This window comes from Mesoplodon densirostris, chromosome 1, assembly GCF_025265405.1.
Source record: "Mesoplodon densirostris isolate mMesDen1 chromosome 1, mMesDen1 primary haplotype, whole genome shotgun sequence".
NCBI classification, from domain to species: Eukaryota; Metazoa; Chordata; class Mammalia; order Artiodactyla; family Ziphiidae; genus Mesoplodon; species Mesoplodon densirostris.
The window spans coordinates 187,444,926-187,469,815 of record NC_082661.1 but is presented as its reverse complement, the minus strand read 5'-3'; the positions used below and the strand labels follow the sequence as shown (position 1 = coordinate 187,469,815).

The 24,890-nt window shown below is 35.8% G+C and overlaps 1 protein-coding gene across 2 annotated transcripts in view; it reads left to right on the top strand.

The window, feature by feature from the left end:
• The window catches only part of ADAMTS3 (ADAM metallopeptidase with thrombospondin type 1 motif 3), a 306,795-nt gene that overhangs the window by 35,711 nt on the left and 246,194 nt on the right, over window positions 1-24,890 (top strand). The gene's annotated exons all lie outside the window — the stretch shown is intronic.

Below are 24,890 nucleotides of genomic sequence, written 5' to 3'. Positions count from 1 at the left end.
TCACTCTACACTATATTAGTGATTTTAATCTTATTTGTAGCCATTATTTGCATCTCGAACTTATCTTGAATTTATCTTTTACATTTATTTTGGGGGGACTGTCTCTGCTGAGGATAAGGACTCTTTCCTGTGGGTCTTTAACAGTGTTTGGCACACAGTGTGTGCTCAGCAAATCAATGCTGACAGACTGAATGGTGTGAATATTAGAATAAGGAATTGATTACCACTTTTGCAAGATGAATTATAGACCTTTCTTGGATGTGTTCAGATTTCCCAGTGCATAACTTTTGCAATTGAAGGGGCTGCTATGAACTTGAAGGTTTAAGGTTCCTAAGATTTTATATAAATCAGTTTTATCCTTTTGAATAGCATTTTAATGCTGTGGTTTTTCATAACTTAAGTTTTTTTTTCTTTTAGTTTTCTATCTCCTCTTCTTTCGCATATGAACTATAGTGAAGGGGCAACATCATCTTGATCCAAGCCCATACTTGAGTTCAACACCATAGTAGAGGTATAATGTGTCTCTTAAATTCATTTACTCCTGTTAAGCAAAGAAAGCATATTCAAGTCAGCATGGCAACGTGTTGCAAAAAAAAAAAAAAAAATTAAAAAAAAGACATTATAAAAATGCTATACTTTGGACTAATTCCTTGGAAGAAAATAAACATATTGACTTTCTTGTCAAGGTTTTTACTACAGCAACCTATGGTTCTTTCTGATCACTGATCACACATAAATTGTTTAATGCTTTTCCCCCCTGCTAAATTGTAAATTCCATGAGAGTTGGAGTTGTATCTGTAATGCTTACTCTTATGTCCTCAAAACCAGGCACCATGCCTCATAATAGTAGGTGCACAATAAACATGTGATGAGTTACTGAATAAATAAAGACACAGGACATAAGTTCCATGTCAGTATACTATAATCTGCTCACTATCACCTTCCAGGTTTTATGAACTTTTAATTGAAATGCTTCTGTGCAGAATTCCCCTCTATCCTTTCCCTTTGGTGCCCAGAACTCTGCCTTGTAACCTTTCATTTCTTTCCATGGTTTCTCCTTGATGGAAGGTAAAAATTATTCTCAAGCCAAGTACAGAAAGCCACACTTCTTCAGTTTCTTGCATTGTTTGTCTTCTATTAGACAACAAATGGTTTTTCCAACTTTTGTGTCTCTTGGTAACCCCTAGGAGTCTTTATATTCCTGTGAGTGAATTTTCTCTTTCTGCTTCTTAGGAGGAGATAAATAGATTGATTAATATCTGGAGAGAACTTGGCTGAATCATTTATTCCTTCATTCATTCAATGGCTACTATATACTTTCAGTGCTGGGAATGTAACAATGAACAAAAACAGGCATCGTATTTGCCCCCATGGAGTTTAGATAAAGTGGGAAATACAGACTTTACTTTCTGTAAAGTCACCTGAGTAAAGATAAACTGGCATAAATGCTATCAAGGAAAAGGGACATTATTTTATGAAATAAGTAACAAAGTCATCTGACCTAGGCTAGGGATAGGGGAAGGTTTCCCTGAGGAAATGGTATTTGAGCTGAGTTTTTAAGGATAAATAAGAGTTCCCTAGATAAGGTGCTTGTTGAGCACATTTTAGGAAGTAAGGGGGCAAAGAGACCACAAGGTTAGATTATCTGGGTTGTCTGAGATAAAATTTGACTTTCAGAAGAAAACTAATCTGTCACCATGGTTCTCCTGAGCTACCATAGGTGTTTTATCTTTTTTTTTAATTTGTGAATTTATTATTACTATTATTATTGCTGGTTAACATTTTTTAGCAATAAAGTATTTTTAATTAGGTATGTACATTGCTTTTAATTTTTTAAATTAATTTTTTATTGTAGTACAGTTGCTTTACAATGTTGTGTTAGTTTATACAGTACAGCAAAGTGAATCAGCTATACGTTTACATATATCCCCTCTTTTTTAGATTTCCTTCCCATTTAGGTCAACACAGAGCATTGAGTAGAGTTCACTGTGCTATACAGTAGGTTCTCATTAGTTATCTATTTTATACATAATAGTGTACATATGTCAGTCCCAATCTCCCAATTCATCCCACCCCCACTTCCCCTCTTGGTATCCATAAGTTTGTTCTCTACATCTGTGTCTCTATTTCTGCTTTGCGAATAAGTTCATCTCTACCATTTTTTAGATTCTACATATAAGCGATATTATACGATATTTATTTTTCTCTTTCTGACTTACTTCACTCTATATGACAGTCTCTAGGTCCATCCACATCTCTGCAAATGGCACTATTTTGTTCATAGGTATTTTATCCTATTTCTCATACTAGTTAAAAATTTATGGGCATCGATAATTGTGTGCCAGACACAGATCTGTCCTTTACAGGAATCATCTTAATCCTGACAACAGTTCCCACTTACGGATTAAGAGCCCAGGGAAATGAGTGTCTTGTGCTGTGTCTCATGGAAGACCCGGATACCTGCATTCAGAACCTGTACTTTTGACTTATATTATCCTAGTTCTCAGAGGGTATTCCTAATACTTCAGGAAGCTTGGGCAGCTTGAATTCCAGCATAGACACATATCTGGATCTCTCATTACATATGTACTTCCTATCCATATACCTATTGTATACAACAATGTATGTGTGTATGTTTTTGTAAAATATAAACTTGTGGGTTTCTGGGGGATGTATATATAGCAAAAATGTATATATATATTTCATCAGTATATTTTGAGGCTGAAAATTGAATCTGAGAATTTGAAATCAAGAAGTTTAACCTTGAAAAAATTGCTGGTTGGGATAGATAGATGAGTACTAGTAATTAATAAATGGAACTGAGCTGTTTTCTATCAAATTTGAGTGCCTACCTCCAGGAGGTGTGTGAATTTTCATTACGGCCAGTGAAAATCTTATGTGTCTGGCCTTATCCTCTGCCGCTAAAGCGGCTCATCTCCATCCACAGTAGCTGCTTATAGCTTTAAATAGCACAGCCTGGACTCTCTCTGCCAACTCTTCTCAAGCCAGCCAGGGTTATGGCGGGGCCAGGGTTGCACGGATGATGCTGTCTGTGCGAGGCCAGGGAAAGGGTTAGCGAATTGGCCCGCTGCCTGGGCACTGGTGCAGGGAAGCCGTGGGGCAGTGCAGCAATTTCCTGCTTGGGGAGAAGCCCTAGAAGGCTGGTGCTGGCAAATCCCTGACTCTTCAATTCTTTTGTGATACCTCACTGCACCCCTGTGTTTCTCTTGGGGGGGAATTTGATTTTTGCTCTTCACAGGTACCCAGGGGATGATTTAAGGGGATCCTACCCCCCACCCCACCCCCACTCATAGTCATTTTGCCTGGAATTTTCACGATTAGAAAATGCAAATGTCATATTCTCTAGTTAGGAGTTTCTAACTTAGATTAAATCACATTATCAATTGAGCAAACTTGCTCCTGCAAGGCACTGAAGGGTTAGGAGAAAGGACAGGTGAGGGAGATTGAACATGAAGCATAGGTGAGGGAAGGTGGGAAGAACTGGGCAATGCCTTGGAAGATAGACCATCAGGGAGAGATGAACAAAAGAAAAGGACCACACATTTTCCGTTCTTCACTGTTTTACTTAAGTCTGATCTTGACTGCCCATTTCTCTTTCTTTGGCGCTTATAGCCAAAAGAAAATCAGCAGATTTATTCCTATAAGTTCTTTTAAGTGTCACTTCTATCAAGGTGATGAACTATTCCACACTAAATGTGGCTGATAACTGGCTTGTTTTCTGAGGTATCCTAATTGCCTTAGTGATTGTTTTGTTTTATTTTTTTGTTTTTATTTTATTTTTTAATTTCAGATGCTCCTCTAATAATTGATGAGGTTCCAGGGAGAAATTTGAGTTTTGTTTTTTTTTTCCCCTAAGTTATGTCTGGGTGGTGGAGCACTTCTTAGTGGAAGGGACATTTGGTCACAACTTGCTTCTGGGTCCTTTATCTGATCCATGTGCTTATCCAGGGCTTGTCTAGCTTGGAGTATTCTTCCTCAATGAAGTGGCATCTCTCAAAGGAGAAGCATTTACTCTGATTAAATAGGAGTGGAGTCCTAAGACTCTATGTCTGTTTGACTCTCAATGATGTGGAGCAGAAGCTTTTCCCAGCGTGGACCACCCTGGAGCTGTGAGCACACCTAACGGGATTATAATAAAGGCCTGCATGTCCTCCCAGGATGTCGTCAGAGAGCTGCAGTTATAGAGCCATTCCCATTGTTTTAGAGATGAGGGAACTGAAGCCCAGGGAAGTGGAGTGGTGAGGTCAGCATCACACATTTTTAGTAAGCAGCAGGGAAAGAACTGGAACCCAGGTCTCACCATTCCTGTCTCCACCATTTTCCCTGTCTAGCACTTGGTCAGGAATCCAGAGTACTTCTGAGAGGCCTTAGGGCAGCTTCCTATTCTGTCCAGTTCTAATTTTTCCTTCTCTTCAGCTTACATGAATACTTGGTTTGACAATATAAAATTATTATCCATTCCAGTATTTATTTGAGCTGGCTGCCGTATGCCTACTTCTCATGAAGCATCATGCCAGTTCTGTACTTCAGAAGCTATATACCAGATGAACAACAGGCATTTTACTTAATAACAATGAAGAGAGCATACTGGCTAAGGGCACAGACTCTGGAGTTAGCAGTGTGAGTCCTGGCTTCAGCACATACTAGGCATAAAACCATTCTAAATCTCATTTTCTCATTAGCAAAATGGTGATAATAATAATTTAATAATAATAATAAAACCTGTTTCATGGGTTATTGTGAGCAATAAATAACCCATGTAAGCACTTAGTACCATGCCTGGGACATAATAAATAGTAAATCAAGTTAACTATTATTATTCTTTTAAATGTGCTCAGTTTTTATTGTTTATTACTGATACAGATCATCATTGCTCAGCTTTAAAAATCACAGAACATTGTCAACATGTACTTATTTAGAAAGAGTCTAGTGTTGTTTTCTCAAACAGAGCAGCAGATCTGCGGCAATTCTGAGGATCAGATGTGTTATAGGTGTGTGTGTAGGTGCCCGCGTACCTTCCTGCCTTCCTCCTGTCTGTCCTTCTCCCTCCCCATCCCTCTTCCCTTTCTATTTTTGTTGAAGTCTCTACTTTTACTTACTTTGAAAGGACTCAAGGATATTACATGTTAGGACAGTGCCAGCTAAGCATTTAAGGAAAGATAAAAACAAAGACCATGTGAAGGAGGCTAAAAGGAATATTTTCAAGTATATGAACTGAACAAGGTTAAACACCTGGGAGATAAAGGTTGCTCTAAAGTTTTTGGCAGTTGACGCTTAAAAGGAAATACATTAGGTCACACAGTTCTCGTTTCTTGACAATAGAAAACAAGATACATTAAACCTTCAGAGACAAATAATCTTTTTTTCCCAATAGGGCTAAACTCAAGTTATAACATTTGTAGACAGTTATACAATTGTATAACAATTGTAATCAGGTTATATGTTAAAGATATTGTTCAGATTAGGCATGGAAGTAATTCAATGTCAAATGAGTCACTTTTGAGTGGGTTGCATTTTGATATTTTCTAAAAATTAGCAAAGGCAATAGGGATGAGTCATGCAATTATTTTAAAAACTGTTTAAAAGTTTTCAATACAGATTCTTCATATTCTATCTTAAAATTTAGTGCAAAATGTAGAATTACTTCACATATTACCTTACACAATGTAGGCAATACGTTTTCTTGTATATTTCATTTTAATTTGAGAGCGACACTTGCATAAAATTTTAGTTTGGTTTAATTTGTTTTCACAATATTGAAAAACAAAATGCTTATAAAATATATGGGAAAACATTGTCCTCAGGTTTGTTTTTTTTTTAACGTTAATTGTGTAAACAGGTAAGAACTCTAGAAACTGTGCTTTTTAGGAAAAACAGAACTTATTACTCTGGACCTGTGTTATCTTTATGAAATTGTAAAGAAATTGCCTCAAAATTCATTGGAAATAGAAAGTTTTTTTCCTTTTAATGCATGTGTCAAATGTAGATTGAATAAATACTCTGCATACATTTTTCCTCTCATATTCAACTTTTAGAATAGTCAAGCCTTTACTCTTTGCTATATGAGAAATTATTGAAAATGCCCCAAACTCCTAGAAAATAAAAGATTAGCATGTTAAATTCAGGCATCATTATCCTCTCCCATTCATTTTGATAGAAGAGCCCCTGTCTGAAAATAAAGTAAGTAAATATTATTTTCTATCTGGTGCAGTTACAGTTGGGATTTTATATTTTTAAGACTTAAAATAATTCTGTTAAACAGTTGCTAGTGTTAGGAAATTAGCTCACTTTGATATTCGGTTAGCCTTAGATATGTCTTTCTTCCTTTTATTAACTTTTGTCTGACATTAACTTTTTAACTTTTATAATGGTTTTAACCTTTAAAAAATGTCTTAACATTTTAACATTGTTAGAAATGAAGACTGTTTTTTTTTTTGGTTATGATTCATTTCTATACCAGTTTCCAAAAAAGCTGTTACATAAGGTGTAGTGATTGAATAGAATAGAATCTGTGTGGGGGGAGACTTAAAGGTTCAATTTGATAAGTATAATCATCTGTATTTATTCTAAAGTTAGTAATGGGAACAGTCTGATTGCAGAGGATCACTGTTTTCTCATTGCAGTACCTGATATGAATCACCAACTTTGTAGGTCACTTCATTCCCCTTTCTGTTTCTGGCCCCTGATTCTCAAGTAACCTTAAGTGTTCTGTGAAGTGCCTTCAACATGAAGGGTGCTGTCATCTCAAGAGGATTATAACCAGGACAACGTAGGAGGTGCTGCTTCATCTGTTCTGAGAGAGAGGAAATTTCATGGAGGTGAAATGTAAGTTGAATGGAGAGAAACTAACTGGATTAAATTGCATTCAGTAACCATGCAGACTGGACCAGATGTTAAACAGATCAGAATCTGTGGTGAATGTTGAGGATGATGTTTGGCCCACCACACCTACTCAGAAGGTCAGTGGTGGGAGGAAAGGTTTCCAGTCTTCTTTTGCAATCACGGATTTGTGTGTAGAAGAAAGGATGTTCCATTTCCTATTTGATTGTGAAATGTCCCTCCTTTGGAGCCTTCTTTTATTGTATTGGTTCCAGCAATTTAACCTGCCATCTCACATAAGCTTCATTTCTGTAGAAGTCTCCCATGTTTTCATGTTTTGACTTGAAATTCTTGAGTTCTCCTTCCTTGTTTGGTTAAAGGGACATTTAAAGCTCTGTTTTTAGTGGGAAGTTTTGGGGCCATCTAAAATAAAAATCTAGATATTTTGAGATTATTTCAGAGATCTCGGTAGACCAGTGCTATAGTTAAATAGCCTAGGAACCTGTTGAAATAATTTTGTTTGCTCACTGAAAGCATTCATTTGTATGCAGTTACTATGGCTTGATTTTTCTGTAAACTGCTCTTTATTATAGTAATGGAAGTAGATAATTACAAGCTATAAATAACTTCAATTTTAATAGAGGAGATTATTGACAAAGTTAGACTTTAATATAAGCTGTAGGCAATGTACAGTATTTGGCAATGTACAGTGTACTTTTATATGTAATTTAACAAATAGTAAATTTTTTTTTTTTTTTGCGGTATGCGGGCCTCTCACTGTTGTGGCCTCCCCCGTTGCGGAGCACAGGCTCCGGACGCGCAGGCTCCGGACGCGCAGGCTCAGCGGCCATGGCTCACGGGCCCAGCCGCTCCGCGGCATATGGGATCCTCCCAGACCGGGGCACAAACCCGTATCCCCTGCATCGGCAGGCAGACTCTCAACCACTTGCGCCACCAGGGAGGCCCCAAATAGTAAATTTTGAGGGTTTTTTTTGAATGTTATTTTTTTTATACAGCAGGTTCTTATTAGTCATCCATTTTATACATATTAATGTATACATGTCAATCCCAATGTCCCAATTCATCACACACCCCCCACCGCCGCTTTCCCCCCTTGGTGTCCATACATTTGTTCTCTACATCTGTGTCTCAATTTCTGCCCTGCAAACCAGTTCATTTGTACCATTTTTCTAGGTTCCACATATATGCGTTAATATACGGTATTTGTTTTTCTCTTTCTGACTTACTTCACTCTGTGTGACAGTCTCTAGATCCATCCACGTCTCTACAAATGACCCAATTTCATTCCTTTTTATGGCTGAGTAATATTTCATTGTATATATGTACCATATCTTCTTTATCCATTCATCTGTCGATGGGCACTTAGGTTGCTTCTATGACCTGGCTATTGTAAATAGGGCTGCAATGAACATTGGGGTGCATGTGTCTTTTTGAATTATGGTTTTCTCAGGATATATGCCCAGTAGTGGGATTGCTAGGTCATATGGTAATTCTATTTTTAGTTTTTTAAGAAACCTCCGTACTGTTCTTCATAGTGGCTGTATCAATTTACATTCCCACCAACAGTGCAAGAGGGTTCCCTTTTCTCCACACCCTCTCCAGCATTTGTTCTTTGTAGATTTTCTGATGATGCCCATTCTAACTGGTGTGAGATGATACCTCACTGTAGTTTTGATTTGCATTTCTCTAATAATTAGTGATGTTGAGCAGCTTTTCATATGCTTCATGGCCATCTGTATGTCTTCTTTGGAGAAATGTCTATTTATATCTTTTTGGATTGGGTTGTTTGTTTTTTTAATATTGAGCTGCATGAGCTGTTTATATATTTTGTAGATTAATCCTTTGTCCGTTGATTCATTTGCAAATATTTTCTCCCATTCAGAGGGTTGTCTTTTCGTCCTGTTTGTAGTTTTCTTTGCTTTGCAAAAGTTTTAAGTTTCATTAGGTCCCATCTGTTTATTTTTGTTTTTATTTCCATTACTCTAGGAGGTGGATCAAAAAAGATCTTGCTGTGATTTATGTCAAAGAGTGTTCTTCCTATGTTTTCCTCTTAAGAGTTTGGTAGTGTCCGATCTTACATTTAGCTCTTTAATGCATTTTGAGTTTATTTTTGTGTATGGTGTTAGGGAGTGTTCTAATTTCATTCTTTTACATAGAGATGTCCAGTTTTACCAGCACCACTTATTGAAGAGGCTGTCTTTTCTCCATTGTATATCCTTGCCTCCTTTGTCATAGATTACTTGACCATAGGTGCGTGGGTTTATCTCTGGGCTTTCTATCCTGTTCCATTGATCTATATTTCTGTTTTTGTGCTAGTACCATATTGTCTTGATTACTGTAGCTTTGTAGTATAGTCTGAAGTCAGGTTGCCTGATTCCTCCAGCTCCATTTTTTTCCCTCAAGACTGCTTTGGCTGTTTGGGGTCTTTTGTATCTCCATACAAATTTTAAGATTTTTTGTTCTAGTTCTGTAAAAAATGCCATTGGTAATTTGATAGAGATTGCATTGAATCTGTAGATTGCTTTGGGTAGTATAGTCATTTTCACAATATTGATTCTTCCAATCCAAGAACATGATATATCTCTCTATCTGTTTGTATCATCTTTAATTTCTTTCATCAGTGTCTTATAGTTTTCTGAGTACAGGTCTTTTACCTCTTTAGGTAGGTTTATTCCTAGGTATTTTATTCTTCTTGTTGCAATGGTAAATGGGAGTGTTTCCTTAATTTCTCATTCAGATTTTTCATTATTAGTGTATAGGAATGCCAGATATTTCTGTGCATTAATTTTGTATCCTGCAACTTTACCAAATTCATTGATTAGCTCTAGTAGTTTTCTGATGGCATCTTTAGGATTCTCTATGTATAGTATCATGTGACCTGCAAACAGTGATAATTTTACTTCTTTTCCAATTTGTATTCCTTTTATTTCTTTTTCTTCTCGGACTGCCATGGCTAGGGCATCCAAAACTATGTTGAATAATAGTGGTGAGAGTGGACATCCTTGTCTTGTTCCTGATCTTAGAGGAAATGCTTTCAGTTTTCACCATTGAGAATGATGTTTGCTGTGGGTTTGTCGTATATGGCCTTTATTATGTTGAGGTAGGTTCCCTCTATGCCCACTTTCTGGAGAGCTTTTATCATAAATGAGTGTTGAATTTTGTCAAAAGCTTTTTCTGCATCTATTGAGATATGGTTTCTATTCTTCAATTTGTTAATATGGTGTATCACATTGATTGATTTATGTATATTGAAGAATCTTTGCATCCCTGGGATAAATCCCACTTGATCATGGTATGATCCTTTTAATGTGTTGTTGGATTCTGTGTGCTAGTATTTTGTTGAGGATTTTTGCATCTATATTAATCAGTGATATTGGTCTGTAATTTTCTTTTCTTTTTAGTATCTTTGTCTGGTTTTGGTATCAGGGTGATGGTGGCCTCACAGAATGAATTTGGGAGTGTTCCTTCCTCTGCAGTTTTTTGGAAGAGTTTGAGAAGGATGGGTATTAGCTCTTCTCTAAATGTTTGATAGAATTCACCTGTGAAGCCATCTGGTCCTGGACTTTTGTTTGTTGGAAGATTTTTAATCACAGTATCATTACTTGTGATTGGTCTGTTCATATTTTCTGTTTCTTCCTGGTTCAGTCTTGGAACTTTATAGCTTTCTAAGAATTTGTCCATTTCTTCCAGGTTGTCCATTTTATTGGCATAGAGTTGCTTGTAGTAGTCTCTTAGGTTGCTTTGTATTTCTGTGGTGTCTGTTGTAACTTCTCCTTTTTCATTTCTAATATTATTGATTTGAGTCCTCTCCCTCCTTTTCTTAATGAGTCTGGCTAATGGTTTATCAATTTTATCTTCTCAAAGAACCAGCTTTTAGTTTTATTGATCTTTGCTGTTGTTTTCTTTGTTTCTATTTCATTTATTTCTGCTCTGATCTTTATGATTTCTTTCCTTCTGCTAACTTTCGGTTTTGTTTGTTCTTCTTTCTCTAGTTCCTTTAGGTGTAAGGTTAGATTGTTTATTTGAGATTTTTTCTTATTTCTTGAGGTAGGCTCAAGAGGTATTGCTATAAACTTCCCCTTAGAACTGCTTTTGCTGCATGTTTTCATTGTCATTTGTCTCTAGGTATTTTTTGATTTCCTCAGTGATCTCTTGGTTATTTAGTAACGTATTTTTTAACCTCCATGTGTTTGTGTTTTTTATGTTTTTTCCCTGTAATTGATCTCTAATCTCATAGCGTTGTGATCAGAAAAGGTGCTTGATATGATTTCAATTTTCTTAAATTTACTGACGCTTGACTTGTGACCCAATATGTGATCTATCCTGGAGAATGTTCTGTGCGCACTTGAGAAGAAAGTGTAATCTGCTGTTTTTGGATGGAATGTCCTATAAATATCAATTAAATCTACCTGGTCTGTTGTGTCATTTAAAGCTTGTGTTTCCTTATTAATTTTCTGTTTGGATGATCTGTCCATTGGTGTAAGTGAGGTGTTAGAGTCCCCCAGTATTATTGTGTTACTGTTGATTTCCTCTTTTAGAGCTGTTAGCAGTTGCCTTATGTATTGAGGTGCTTCTATGTTGGGTGCATATATATTTATAATTGTTATATCTTCTTCTTGGATTGATCCCTTGATCATTATGTAGTGTCCTTCCTTGTCTCTTGTAACATTCATTATTTTAAAGTCTATTTTATCTGATATGAGCATTGCTACTCCAGCTTTCTTTTGATTTCCATTTGCGTGGAATATCTTTTTCCATCCCCTCACTTTCAATCTGTATGTGTCCCTAGGTCTGAAGTGGGTCTCTTGTAGACAGCATATATATGGGTCTTGTTTTTGTATCCATTCAGTAAGCCTGTGTCTTTTGTTTGGAGCATTTAATCCTTTCATATTTAAGGTAATTATTGATATGTATGTTCATATTACCATTTTCTTAATTGTTTGGGGTTTGTTTTTGTAGGTTCTTTTCTTCTCTTGTGTTTACCACTTAGAGAAGTTCCTTTAGCATTTGTTGTAGAGCAGGTTTGGTGGTGCTGAATTCTCTTAGCTTTTGCTTGTCTATAAAGCTTTTGATTTCTCCATCGAATCTGAATGAGGGTGTTTGTAGAATTTGGTTTTGGAACAATTATAAGCAGATCTAGCTTTTACAATGAGAGTAATATAAACAAATATTTTTTTGAGTGCTGATTACATGCCAGACACTCTGCTAAGTACTTATATGTATTATGTTTAATAAAAATCCTGTAGACTATGTACCAGGTTCTCATTCTCACCCTTTTGAAAATGATTTCAAAAGATGTTTGTTATTTTAAGCGAATGTAAGCATTGGAGAAATAGGTAAGGAAGGTTGACCACTGACTGTGTAGAATTAGGGTTAAATACTTAGGGTTTGGATTATCTGACATAAAGGTTATAAATATTTGGATTGATTTTTAAATATTGCTAAATTATCATTAATTTTTAGTTTTGTTTATTTTATTTTAATTTATTTTGCAATTAAGGGCTGATTGTGTATATGAAACTATGTGAAATGTTTTGGTGAGGATGGATATAGATTATTTAAACATGGTCTTTGAGAGTTTACAGTACAGTGAGGAATGGGGACTACAGTTTGAGTCTGGGCAGAAATATAGAAAGGTGTGGAGCACAGCTGGTAGACTGGTTAAGTAAGCCTAGGAGAAACCTACTGCATGAAAATCTTATGAACCTCTTGAGAGAGAGCTTACCTCAGGGAAGAAGAATCCAGCTATTCTGAGCTTGACTTGGTCTTGGGCATTGAGGGATGTAACAATTCTGAACATAGAATAATGATTGTTCTTCATATTTTTACTGCTGTACCTCTTGATAGATTTATGTCTGAGTTCCATGGAAATATAAAAGGATATTTAAATAAAAACTTCAGTGAGAGAATTGTTCACAAGTATATGGGAAACATCTCTTGGAGTCTTCCAGAAATACTTGTGACTTTATGGGCCTAGAAATCCCAAATTAGTGGGTACAAGAGTTGGTGACATTTAAGTTATTACTATTAAGACTCATCTGACTGTGCCCATAGATGGGCAAGGCCTGATAACATAGGGGTTATAGAAATAACTGTCATACCAATGAAAATGAAATGGATATCTATCTATCTATCCATCTATCTATTTATCTATCTAGGTGTGGAGAGATGGGCAAATGGGCATTCAGAGGACAGAATGACAAGAATATTTACTCCCATCTCCCATTCTAGCAGTCAAGGAAGACTTCAGGGAGGTGAGTCTTAAAGAATATTTGATTTTGAAGCATAGAGAAATATGAAGGAGAGGGAATGCCGGTTCATAGGGAGGAAAATATAGAAAAAAAGCCTTGGACAGGACAAGTATGGGGAAAGAAGGTGGATAATGAAGACTTTAGTTGGCTTCATCATAGAACATTTTAAAGAGGTTTGGAGTGGCTATAAACAAGAGTGTCCTGATCAGAATTGTATTCAGGAAGATTAATTACATAGGTTACATGGTGTGGAGTGAAATAGAAGTAGAAGGGAAATGGTAGAGAGCAGTTCAAAGGCTGGCGCAGTAGCTACAGTACAATAACACAATACAGTACAATAATAGGTAGTATGATTAGTAACTAGAGAAGTACCCATGGACAGAGTGAAAAGGGAAAGGTTGAATAACATTACTGAGTGGAATTTCTACAATTTGGCAACTAATGTGGATTGAGAGGAAGAGGAGAGTGTGTGTAGGGGGATCAAAGACGAGCTGAAAGTTTTGAATTGGCATGATTAGGAAATCTGGAAAATAGAAGAACAGGAGAAGAAAAACATTTGATAAATTCTCCCTAAGACACACTGAATGTGAACTGCCAACAGGATGTGCAGATGTGATGTTTAGTAGACGTTTGGAAGTTGGGGGAACTCTGGAGAGAGTACCATGGCCAGGGAGGAATTTGGAAGACAAGGGCATAAAGGAGGTAACTGAAGCTGGGACAGTAGATAGAGTTGAGGATGTCCAGATAGGAGAGCTGAAGTATGGAGCTTTGGAGAATACCGATTTTTTTAAATAGACTTTTTCAAAAAGCAATTTTAGGTTTACAGCAAAATTGAGCAGAAAGTACAGAGATTCCCCAAGTACCCTCTGACTCCACATATACAGAGAAGAACTATGTTTCTAGAGCAAGAAGAGTAGGGGCCAGAGGAAGAGACAGAAATGGCTGAGCAAAGGACACAAGCTCCAAGAACAGAATGTTTATAGAAACCAAATGATATAATTTAGGGACAAGTTTAAATTGGTAAAAAATAAATTGCTCTTGTTAACTCAAATAATGCCAAAATAGCATTCCTGAGAAGAAAGTCTTATAGAATCTACTAGTAAATAGCTACAAGTGATTGTGACTTAACTATTGATATAATGAAATATATTCATGGTTGAATCAGCTAGATATTTCAAAGTTTCTATCTTAAAAACATAAAATATTTTCCCCAACTCTTATTTTTCTCAGGTATCAGAAAATCATTTAAATCCTTTTTGACTGATTTCCCCTTGTTAAATAAGACCATACTCATTGTTTTCTACAGTTGCCTTGAAAAATATCTTAGAAAAGTAAAATAAAAATAACTGTTTTTCAGTCCAAGAGTTATTGGTGGGAAATTTTAACAATTTAAAAATTTTAATCTATTTTAACTCTCACATTCAGTCTGCCTCTAGACTTCTTCAGAACCATTACTATGGATGAGTCATTGTTGAGGTACAGAACGGAAGCTAACACCCCAACTCTTAGCAGTAGTAGCAGAGAGGAAATCTGGAGGGTGAGTGAAGTGTGTCTACATAGGGGGACTTTCATATTGTACTTTAAAGACTTATGTGTATTTTATAATGTGCATGTGTGTGTTTATTGCAGTTAGTTGATGTACTTTTTGAATTGGACATATAACTATTCATATTATTCTGCATAGTGAATGATAGTGTGCATTTCCAAGTTATTGTGTTATTTGTGTATACTCTAAGCTAAAAATTACATGCTTGATGTGAATAGGGGCATAAATGACTTAAAAGATAAGCATAAATACATGGGTATTTGTTTATATTACCCATGTGGATGGGCAATAAAGTATTTAACATGCAAGTCAAAAAAGATAAGGGCATTTAACTCTGTATTGGACATTAAAAACAAGGGACTTCAAGTCCTTAGGTAGAAAGTAAACAAAGTGCCTATAAAGAGTTTCATGTTGGGCTAGTAGGATAAATGCAAGGGTGGCTTCTGATTTTTCATCATTCTGAAAGGATTTCATGGAGAAAGTGTTGGGATTTTGTAGTGGTTTCAATGCTCATTGAGAAACAGTGCCCTACAAATAGTGGACCAAAACAAGGTGTGTTTTCAATATATTCCATCCTTATCAGTTGGCTTTTTGTTGTTGTTGGCAAGAGAAATAGTATTGATTAACAAGGAATAATAGAAAATACTGGAAGTATATTAGGTAACTTACAGACCTTGAAGGAAAAGCCAAAGAGCCAAGTTTCAAGAGGGCAGGACCCAGGACAGCTCAAGAACTCTCTGTCAAAATCTATTTTTGGGGAGATTGGAATGGTTGGGTTTCAGCCATTATCATCGTGTATGGCTTTTCTCTAGATTCAAATTCCCAGGAGTGAGATTCCAATTAGGTCATCTTGGATTGGGTCACCCTTTGAAATATGGCATGATAATTGATGGTCTACTGGAGCCAAATGGACCACAGAGCCGTTGCTCTCCAAAAGAGGTATGAGGTGTGGTTACCATGAGATGAACTTCCCCCACAAGGGAAAAGAGATGCTGGACAGGCAAACACAAGAAGCCTGCCATAGACAGGGATGGTGCTTTGTAGTTCTTTAAAAAAGTGAAAAAATAGACTTAAGAGGTCTCTGAAACTAAATCAAGATTTATACACACTCACATATGCAGATATACATACCCACACATGCGTACTTTATATACTGCTTTTGGATGATCTCTGCCACTTTTTTCCCATCATTCACTACTCTTGTGATTAACATACTGAGTAACATACTATAGTATGTTACTACTGCTTTTCTTCCCTCAAAGAGAAAATTTGAAGAAATACAAGAGGCCCCCAAAGATACATTTTTATAGAGTGTAACAAATAACAGGTGCTGAGGTCAGCTTAATATGGAAAGTCATTTTTTGGTTGTTAATTAAGGCAGTTTATTTTTTTAGGCTAAGAAGTATGTTCTCACATCATTTGGTTTGAGTACAATTTATATTGACTTTTATGAATATTCTTATATATCAGTAGGCGTAGATCCTCCTGTTGAAATAAGCTTTTCCTTCTGGTGTGCTGTTTGGCTTCTGATCCAGAACTTGATTTACTATAGTTAAAAACAAGTACCGTGCTGTCAGCAAAAATCTAAAGCTTGCTACTTACATTATGAATTGATCATTTTAGATAGATTCTCATTATACTTTAATAGTGGGAAGAAATTTCTCATTGTAGTTCACACACTGTAGACAAAAGAATAAAAAATATCTTCTGAAGTCATTTTCAGACCTTTCAGGTTCTAGATCAGTGGTTCTCCAACTTCATTTGGCATGAGTCTCAGCCAGGGTGATTGCTAAAGATACAGATAGACTCTGGGTTGCCTTCCAGAGCTTTGGGTTTGGTAGGTCTGGTGGGGTCTTAAGATTCCAGATGATTGTGATGTCTGTGGACCACACTCTGGAACACCCTGCTTTAAAGGATTTTGTATTAGCTTGTGAATAGTGTCAGAAAAGTAAGAACTATTTGTAATTAGTTCAGAGGTTTGGAGTTGAATTATTGTAACACTGATCATTCAGATCATTTACTTTTGAACCACCTTTCTACTTAAGTGGCCAAGAATTCTGTTCTTACTGAAAGTATTAGGTGTCTTTATATGGAAGTTAATGAGAGAGGAAAGTCTGTGAGTGAATTCTACATTCTTAAGTAACATTTTAGTTCTAGATGCATCTCATTTATTAATAACACATTTTTTTGTATATGAGAGTATTCCAGGGTGAGTTAGAACATTCTTTTCTCCTTGTCTATGACAAGTCAGCATTCTCTGATAAATATAGTATAGTAGGTACACCAAGACAGTAGTTTCATCCTATATTCCTTTGAAAGTTGTATTCTCATGAATATACTTTTTCTTCTGAAAACAAAGTGGTTTTTTTTCCAGGCTTTTCTAGTAAAAAACCTTTTTATCACATCTATTTCTCGCAACATAAGATGGTTTGAGTTGTGATGTCATTTTTTTTTTTAATTAACCATGAGTGGAGCTGACACTGTCAGTGATGCAATGGCAAGGATGCCAGGAAGTCAGATTTCAATTGCCAAAGGCACTTTGGATCATATAAAAAGTTATAGGGAGCAGTTAGACCAGGATGGAGCACAGCAATCAGAAACAGAGTGTTTGCTTTTGAGCAAAATTGTAAATATTGCCAGCTTCAGCAGATACTGGTTAGCTCCAGAAGGCAAAAGACATATTTTACTACATGTAATATGGAAAAAAAATGGGCTACGTATTAGTCATTTTATTTATGTCTGAACATACATAGTTGTAATCGTCTGCAGAAACATCCCTATGTATAAATACAGAGGCCAGACAGCTAAAGGCGGCACAGCTGATATCTAAATTTTTAAATTACCAGAGTTTTTGAACGTCTCAAGTAGGAAAAGCAAATTTAGTAGGTTTTTTTTATCTTTTAACTGAGCTGAAAGATCCTCAAAGCACAAATGAAGGCTTATCTTTAGTAGTGTGAATTCAAAAATATATTTAAATTTTTTGTTGTTGTTCAACTTATTTAGACAAACTTCTGGATAATGTTGAGATTAGCTGGTCAATTTTAATGCAAACAGACATTATTTTTCTAACAATGATTGTTAACCTACAACAAGAAAAGTTGAGATTTTGTTGGAGGAGACAGTCATATTTCAATACTTGTGCTCTAGTTGCAGAACGCTTGAATGTTTGTAATCCTATGACATAATACTTAAGAGTGTGAAAATATACTTTCCTTAAATAAAACTCAGCTGGTATTTTATGATATTCTTCTGGGTTAATTTTTGAGCTATCTTCTGATAAAATATTTTAATGTTTAATATAATATTAAATGATGTATAGTAAAAGATTCTCATTGATGTGTCTTCAGTCATGTCATTTCCGTAATGTAAGAGAACGATAAGAAAGTGTTTTGCAAGTTCTCCAAAAGAGTGTGTTTAAAGGTACATTCTATAGAACAGAAGGAATAACTTATCAAAATAGAAAAAAAAAAGGTGCTAATTCTGCTACGTGCAAAGGCCTTACTGTTCCTACTTTTTTCATCATGGTACACAACATGGTCCGGATTTTGTGGTAGTATCTGTATACCTATTTCCAGAGTAGAAGTTTCTGTAGCTTTAAGTGATAGGATAAAATACATTTACATTTGTCTTTAGGATAAAACATTTCTGATAGCTTTGCTTCCCTTCCACTTTAAACCTGTGGATAACATAGGGAAGAGACCTTCAGTTATTTGGCTCATGCATTTAATATCTAATAACTTCCCTTTGGACAAGCAAAGTGTCAGGGCTCTGACAGCTACCCAAGGTGGGAACTGGAATGACGCCAAGAAGAAATACTGGATATTAGAAAGTGTTACTGTGCAAAGTGAGGGGTGAGGATGAGAGGAGACAAGTCCCTTTAGGTTTTGAGCTTTCAAAATATGGCATCAAAATGGAGGGGTTTTACTGATGTGTGGCTGAGTGTTTATTGTTATAATAAATGTGTTATTTCCTAGGTGTATTTGAGTTGAAGTATATAGAATCATAATTATCATCTTCAGAAAATAAATGGGAGAAGAGTGTGCAAAAGGACAGAAGACCACATGGAGTGGGGAAGCCATTGGGCCCCCTCTCCCATATCTCAGCTTTAAAGAACCCTCCTCACTCTTTAATATCTGTTCTCTTAGGAATTTCAATGGATTTAAAAATGAATAGGGTTGGTGTACTACTCACAGGAAAACCAACTACCTCTGATACTAAGCAATGCTGGTCTTGGTGGTCTGGAACAGCTAAGCTCAATCGTGGTGGTAGCAGCGGTGACACTGGGAGTGGCAGGCACTTTTACACACCTCAGCGGTACTGGAGAGGTGTTTGTGAGGATTAATATCCAATAGGAAACAAGCATTCTACAGATGGTGAAGGTTGTATGGTAGCAAGCTGATGATAGTCCTGTCACTACAAACTTGAAGAAAGGTGAGATCTGAATGCCATGGTTGTGACAATCCACAAGATGGAGTTATTTTACTCTGGTAAAACGTTTCCAAAATGAACACTTGCATGAACAATGCTGCTTTCAGCAAGATAAAGCACAAAAAAGGAACACTTGGTTTATTACATTCAAAGATGTGGCTAGAAAGCCACATTAAAAACTACTGCTTTGATGATCCCTTAATCATTCCGGATTTTATCAACTCATTTTGCCAAGCCTGTAGGTTGAAAATTTCCTCTGTAGGATTACATATGCTCCTTTCTTATGTTATGTTTATAGGAAATAGAACTGGATCTTAGGAAGAGTCTAATGAATTTCTTTCTACAAACTTATAACTCATGTCAAAAGTTTAAATGGAAGAAATGAGGAAGATGATCATAGTCATCTTCTATGCCTAGCACTTAGCATAATGATGGGCACATACTGGGCACATGGTATGTTTGTGGTGAACAAGATTGCTTATATGGGAAGAAGTAGAACAGACACAGTGCTGAATTGAACTAGGAAATAATGTGTTAATTTGTCTCCATGCAAAATTCTTGCTGCTTAGTAGGTCTGGTTTATGCTTTTTCCTTTCTACCATGCTGACATATATATTCCAAGAAAGTCTTTTCCCTAAATTGTTTGTAAAGTTCTCAGGATCTGGGTTGGCAGCACACCTAGTGGATATGGGTTACTGTGGGAAAGTTGGGGGTGGGGTTTGCTGCAGGTAATTAAGAAATAATTGAACTGAAATGAGTAGGTGTGACTAGATTATTTTCTAGCTATTTATTTTGGAATTGTTATGACATGTGTTGTAGCCTCAACAAAGTTTTGAAGTGGTATGACAGAATTTCCCTTCTCATATTTTTCCCTTTTGTACAAAGAGGTAGTGAATGTCACCTGCATTCTTTCTAAGCACAAAGGTAAGAGTATAGAAAATGTAAGTTTCTTAACAGTGTAAACATAGCCTTTTCAATTTGAGTAATAAGAAACTGAATTGTGTAACTTTTCTGGCTCTAGTAACATGTATAGAAATTTGGGGACTCAAACACAAAGTGCATAAGATTTGGACAGTTCTTTATATTTTTTTCTCTACTTCAAATGTGGCCAAGAAGATAGATAAGGAAAGGGCCAAAGTTTTTACAAATCAAGCTTTATGAACGCATCAGAGTTCTTATTGATGGTAATGCTTATTTAGATTATTAAACTCTTTTTAGCAGAATAGAGCTCTTTACTAATTAATATATACCAAGTTTGTTTGGTTCTGTGCTAGTCAGCATATAAAACCTGACTTTAAGTGATATGCTTTGGTTTATATGTAAAGGGAGAAAATAAAACACTGAATATGGAGGGGAAGGTATTGTTAATGAGTCACTGTCCCATGGACTGTGCACTCCTCGGAAATCTGGAAACAGAGGTGATAGTTACAGAATGATGTAACTGATTATCTATGTATGTTGCCTGGGGCTTCTATCTCTCTTAGTATTTGCTATTAAAATTTTGCTTTGCTGGTTGGCCCTGTGACTCTCCCCTTTACTCTCATCTAGTGGGTTGTTTTTGGCTTCAGGCCACCTCTTAAGAAGGTCATTGATTCTTGCAATGGAGTGAAATTACTTCCTGCAAAATTTTAAGGACCTCTTTTAAGCACAGGCATCCTTTTTTCCTTCTCCAGAGAGAAGAAAATCTGTTAGCTTTTTCTTCCTTTATTGTCTTCTGTTTATTTTTCTGAACATTTAGTCAATATAATCTTCTAATGTACATATTTATAATGAGTCATATTTTCTGAGAATAAGATGATGATCTAAGAGTCAACGTACCTCTTATAAAGAATTTAAAACCTCTAGACCAACATCTGACATAGAGTAGGCATGCTGCTTCTCCTCTTGTGACTTTGTGAAAAATTCAACCTCTCAGTATCTTTTTTTTTAAATTCTCATCCATAAAATGAAAGTGGTGAATGAGCACAGTTTTCATTAAATCCAGTCAACAATGATAGTTTATTGAACATTTATTATTTGCAAGACTGTATTTTGCCCTACCACGTTTTTAAACTAATGACATGAGAGGAGGAATTAGGAAGTGATAGAGCAGATGAGAAGTGAAAAGCATCAGAGAGTAGGGGTGAAATATCCCATTCAAGCTGTCATACCAGCTGTTCTAATGAGTGCATTGACTGTCAAAAGCCTAGATTCTTCCCTCAAATTATGAACTTGACACTTTTTCTTAAACTCTTTCTTCCATCTGGTAATTCAGCTGTTTTGGAGAAGATACATTTTTTCTCCTATTTTTGATTCAACTTTTTGATATCAGAAATCTGCCTATTTGAAAGTTTGATTTTACTAGCTTTTGGTCCTCTTGATGCACTCTAAAAAAATACATATCCAAAGCCCTGAATTTATTAACATTGGAGGGCTCTTGCTTCAGAGATGCAATAGAGAGCTAGATTGTCAGTTGCCTTTGTGAAACAGACATAGAACCTCCAGTTCAAAAACTTGTATTTGCAAATGGGGGTCAGGCCTCTCTGTACTGGACTAATAAGCAGGGATATAGGTAAAGTGTATGAATATCAAAATATGTTAGTTGAACTAGGTTGGTCTATACTGACCATGATGACAAAGTTAAGTACTGGGTTTTGAAGTAAATTAGAACTAGGTAAAGTCTGGCTCTGCCATCTAGAAACTTTGTTACATTGGACAAGATTAATTGATTTCTGTAGGTTATAGTTTCCTCATTTATAAAGCAGGAATAGTATTTATTATAGAGGTTTTTTGGTCTGACTTAAACTAAGATAACATGTAAATCTGCATACAGTGCTTTCTTGAAGTTAGATACGTGGTTGTTATTTCTGTTAGAAATTTAGAAGATATTAAAAATGTAAACATGGTTAGGATCAGGAAGTACATCTCAAGAGAGAAAAGAAAAGAAATCGGGTTGGAAATTAACAAAACTTAAAAAATGGAAAGTTGGGAAGTAAGAGAACTGGTAGAAGGATACTCTTTGAATGATTTTATTGTGAACATATTTTCTCATTGATCTTTAAAAAAGTCGATAACCCGTTAAACCATAATGCAAATAATTAAGGCTTGAAGACGACGCAGGCAAACTTACTAACATTTTGTATTGGAATACACATAAGTTTGATTTATTGTCTATTTTTCATGATCTGCTCAAATTTTTAAAATTTATACCAGATCTGAAATCACTACTTGATAACTGAATTTTAGCCTAAACTATAAAAATTTTTAGCTTAAGCCTTTTGTGAATGAATGGCTGTGATTAACACATCTGTAGAGGTTCAAGAAAGGGAATAACAGAGTTGGAAGATATGCAAGAGCAGTATGCAAGAGCAGTATATTGGACTATATGGAGAAATTTTGGAGGATTGCATTCTTTAAACTGCAGATCTTATTCTCCTGTTTTAGTGTTTGTTATCATGAAAATAATCACAAACCCACATGCCCAAGGCTTAATGAAAACCTGCTTGGCTGCAGAAATAGTCAGAAGTTTAACAGGCTGCATTTCTCTTTTTAATCCATTTCATCTAAATTAACATTTCACACAGTTATTTTCAAGAGTCTTGAGCATACCAATCCCATGCAGATGCTTGGTTTTTAAAAAATTTTGTAATGTGGGAAATAGATAAAAGGAGAAATAATCCAGCATGTTTCAAACTGAAGAGAATTGTTCGGGCTTATGCTTTTAGAAATCTATTCCCAAGAATGGTCTATAGCTACCATTTGACAGCTTTGTTACTTGAGTATCTTTCAGGTGTCCACCTTAAATCTAGGATATAATCATAACAACAGTAATAACCCTTATCATCACTCTTCGCACACTTCCTGCCGTGATGCTTATCTTCACCAACTGGGGAAATTCCTGGTTTTTCCTATATGAAACTTGTGGGCACAGCAGATTTGCTGTGAGTAGCTTGGGAGGTGCACCCCATTTCTGCTAAGGTGAGTATAGAAATGCGAGGGAGTTGAATTTTCCTGACCTCATCTCTAGTCTGGTATAGGAATGTGGAGCAGATGCAGTGACTCAAATGTAACTCCATCTGTGCCTTAATGAGATTCAGACACACTCATCTGTCTCTTGATCTTTTGTTCTTCTGCTTTAAGCCTGCTCTACTCAGGAATATTCTAGTAAAATGTAGAGGGTCAGCCTTCTGAAATTTGAAAAGGTAAAGGTATATGTTTGTTTAATGAGTGATATTGAAAAAATTAAATATTTAAAAGAAACAAGGAGGCCAGTAGTTCTCAGGACATCACTTGAAGAATTTCACATATGAGAGAAACTAGGATAGTACCTTTATATGCAACAGGTTCTATAATTTATTTTTAGGTTTTTAAGGATTTATTATTCTTTTGCTTTCCTTTTTTACACATTACAGTAATTCTGATGTGTTTAAGAGAGAATGGAATTGGGGTAGATTGTATGGGGAAGGGATTAGGAGCAAAGGATATTAAATAGGAATGTGGCAAATAAATGCTATCTTAATGAGATTTGAGTACTCCTTGTCCCACCTGTACTTTTATCCAAATCAGTATATTCTTTTGCAGTGAGGATGCACAGTAGGGGCAGTGTAAACCTCTCTGAGAACCACTGTTAGCAACAGATTTGTTTTCCACTTGACACCAGGTTAGACGAAGTGTGTTTATATGTCTAACTTGGAGACAAGTGAAGAGTGTGTTTCTTGGAATTAATTGTTGGGGGATTGTTATTCTTCTGGGAAGAAAAGAAATAAAAGAGGGAAGGGCTTGCCAGAAATAGAAATAAAACTAAAACATTTATTATAAGATTAATCACTCATATTGCCTAACCAAGAATAGAAGATTTAATTTAGCTATAGAATTTAAAAACTAAGATTTGTTGAGGTATAACTCAGATACAGTGGTATTCACCAATTTTAGGCAAAATTTGTTTGATAAATTTTAACTATTGTATACAGTCATGGAGCCATCACCACATCATGATTTTTAAAAAGTTCCCTCACGAGCCTTTGCAGTCACTTCCCTTCCTACACTTCCAGCAACCACTGTTCTGCTTTCTTTCACTATAATTTTGCCTCTTCTAGAATTTTATACAAATGAAATCATGTAGTAGGTATTTTGTGTGTGCGTGTGTGTGTATGTTGCCTTCTTTCAATTATCATAATGGCTTTGAGATTCAGCCATGTTCTTGCTGAATCCATAATTTGTGCATTTTTATTGCAGAACACTTACTATTCCACTGTATGGATGCATCAAAATTTGTTTATTCGTCAAAAAAGACCTTTAGATTCGTCTAGTTTTTTGTTTATTACAAATAAAGCTGCTATGAGCATTAGAGTAGAAGTCTGTGTGTGGACAGGTTTTCACTTTGTTTAAATAAATATTTAGGAGTAGAATTGCTGGATCATATAATAAGTATATGTTTAACTTTATAACAAACTGCCAAGCTATTTTATGAACTGGCCTTGCCACTTTTCATTGCTCACAGCAAAGTAAGAGAGTTCCAGTTCCTCTGTATCCTTGCCAGCATTAGGTAATGTCAGTCTTTTTAATTTTAGTTGTTCTTATGTGTGTGTAAGGATATCTCATAAAAGTTTTGGTTATTTTCATTGCTGTAATGATTGGTGATGTTGAGTATTTTTTCTGTGTGTGTATTTGTCCTTCACATATCTTCCTTTTGAGATGTGTAAATCTTCTGCTGATTTAAAAAAACGGATTGTCTTCTTGAACTTAAGAATTCTTTTTCTATTTTGGATAATAATATTTTATTTTCTTCTGTCTGTGACTAGCCTTTTTAAAGTTTTTTTTTAGAG